Genomic DNA, 2,427 nt, shown 5'->3' with positions numbered 1-2,427 from the left:
AGGCCTAAAAAGCTCTGAATTTGTTCTTTATTCTTAGGTGTCGGCCAAGAAGAAACCTTCTCTATTTTGGATGGGTCGGTCTTCACACCTTGTGCTGAAACGATATGTCCGAGGAAGCCTACTTCTTTCTGGAACAGATGACATTTTTTCGGGCTCATTTTCAGACCTGCTTGCTTCAGCCTAGCGAAAACTTGTCTGAGATTTTGAACTTCTTCTTCAAAGTTCTTGCCAAAAACGATTATATCGTCTAAATAAACGAAGCATATTTTGCCAGTGAGCCCATGGAGAACAGCCTCCATCATTCGTTCAAAGGTAGCCGGGGCATTACTTAAACCAAACGGCATAACCTTGAACTGCCATAATCCTCCTAAACCCGTAACAAAAGCTGTTTTTTCTTTATCTAGAGGATCCATTTCGACCTGCCAGTATCCGCTCTGAAGATCTATGGTGCTGAACCAAGTTGCACCAGCTATCAGATCGAGTGTCTCATCGATTCTGGGTAAAGGGTAAGAATCCTTCTTCGTTATATCGTTCAGCTTCCTGTAATCGATACAAAATCGTTTGGATCCGTCCTTTTTGTTAACAAGGACGATTGGTGAGGCCCAGGGACTAGACGATGGTTCAATCACATCGTTCTTTAGCATGTCTTCGACAAGCTTCTTTACCTCTTCTCGGGCGTTGAGAGCGAGTCTTCCAGGAGCTTGTTTAATTGGTGAACTCTCTCCGACGTCGATCTTGTGCTTGACAGAAGTACAACGGCCCTTATCACCACTATCTTTGGCGAAAGAATCTATAAATTCTAGCAAAAGAGGTTTAAACGATTCTACCTGAGCTGAATTTAACGAAATCGAAGATTTCTCAACAAGGCTCTGTGAATGTAAAGGAAAATGTCGTTGCAAATCATCCTCCGAAAGTTCTATTTCTCTAATTCTAGGAGGAGTCCAATAAATTCCATTTCTATTTGTACAAAGAGCTATTTCGCGATTGTTTGAAGCTAGTGAATTTCTCTTAGTCGAGATAACACAGTTATGAGCTGTAAGAAAGTCTATTCCCAAAATATCTTCATCCTCTATATCTGCTATAAAAACCTTATGTGGAGAGTCAATACACCCAAAAAGGTTAATTTGGACAGTAGCCTGTCTCAAAACCGGGGTCATCTCTCCAGTGGCTGTTCGCAGAGAAAAAGAGGGAACAATCTGGTCATCGGATTTAAAGAGATCCGATCGAACTACGGTTACTTCCGCACCCGTGTCTATTACCCACAGACAATCGACGCCATTAACAGTACCACGCGCATAAAGACCAGACTGTCGTAGACTTCTAATTAAAAATTGCTCTCTAAGAGGGCTTTCACTTCTAACAATCTGCGATGATTTTCGCCCTGACAAATCATCTGAAATTAGTTTTTTGAGTGAGTTCGTGTTGAAGAACTCGATTGAGGATCTGCTTCCCCCATTTCTATATTTTTCTTACGCCAATTATAAGAATTTGGATTCGAACCTTGCATCGGTTTTCCACTAATTTTCTTAATTAGAAAACAATGATTGGCGTCGTGACCTGTTTTTTTACAAAATATACAAGTCAAGCTAGTTTGACTTGTCACGACCACGTTTTTATTTATACGCTGGTTTTGTTGGTTTTGAAAAGAACCTCGATTTCTTGGTTTAAAATTGTTACTGTTATTTCTATTTTTATAATTTTGAGGTTTTGACTCCTCCGAGTATTCAAAACTTCGCCTTTTTGAGGCGTTTTCAGACACCTCAATCCGACGAAGCTTGTTCAGCCCAAAATATTGCTCTCTCATTGCCTCCACCTCGAGGGCTTTGGCTGTTGCCTCCCGCAGAGAAGTGAGGCCTGACGTTCCAACGGCCATTTTAATCTCTGGATCATTAATCGCATTCAAAAAAGCTTGCGTTGCTAATAAGTTACGAGACGGCTCGTGATCCGGCAAAGCTATACGAGAAAGCCGTTCGATATCCTGACTAAGAGACGCGAGGTCTTCGTCTCGTCCTTGTCTTCTGGTCTGTAATTGTGCCGTGTACAGTTTCGTTAAGTGGTCATTTCCGTACCTCAACTTTAATGCAGAACTAAGTTTTCCATAATCAGAAATTTCTTCCTCAGACAACGCCGTTAAAACATTCAAAGCCGGCGTTCGAAGACAGGAGGCAAGACTATGGGCCCTCATGGCGGAGTCCCACTGATTATGTTTAGCAATTGTATTAAACTGGCGTTCATAGTCTGCCCATGGAATTTTTCCGTCAAAAATTGGCGGTTTTAAAGGATAAAGAGGTTTCTCATTAATCTGAGAAGCAACCTCAGGAAATCTCGAATTACTTAATTGATTAAAATGAGAACATTGAGGCCGAACTTGAGTCAAAGACTCGGAAAAACCAGCCTCATTATTTACTCTCATTCTACTAATTGGAG

General features: G+C 41.3%; 1 long non-coding RNA gene across 1 annotated transcript; it reads left to right on the top strand.

Moving 5' to 3' along the window:
- The first annotated feature begins 253 nt into the window (after positions 1-253).
- On the top strand, positions 254-1,038 carry LOC124309917 (uncharacterized). Its single transcript, XR_006909483.1, has 3 exons — positions 254-312; positions 405-506; positions 588-1,038. It is a non-coding gene; the product is annotated as an uncharacterized LOC124309917 (long non-coding RNA).
- The last annotated feature ends 1,389 nt before the right edge of the window (positions 1,039-2,427 follow it).

Source organism: Neodiprion virginianus, unplaced genomic scaffold (assembly GCF_021901495.1).
Source record: "Neodiprion virginianus isolate iyNeoVirg1 unplaced genomic scaffold, iyNeoVirg1.1 ptg000066l, whole genome shotgun sequence".
NCBI classification, from domain to species: Eukaryota; Metazoa; Arthropoda; class Insecta; order Hymenoptera; family Diprionidae; genus Neodiprion; species Neodiprion virginianus.
The sequence above is the reverse complement of the archived record's forward strand: the minus strand, read 5'-3'. Positions and strand labels throughout refer to the sequence as shown.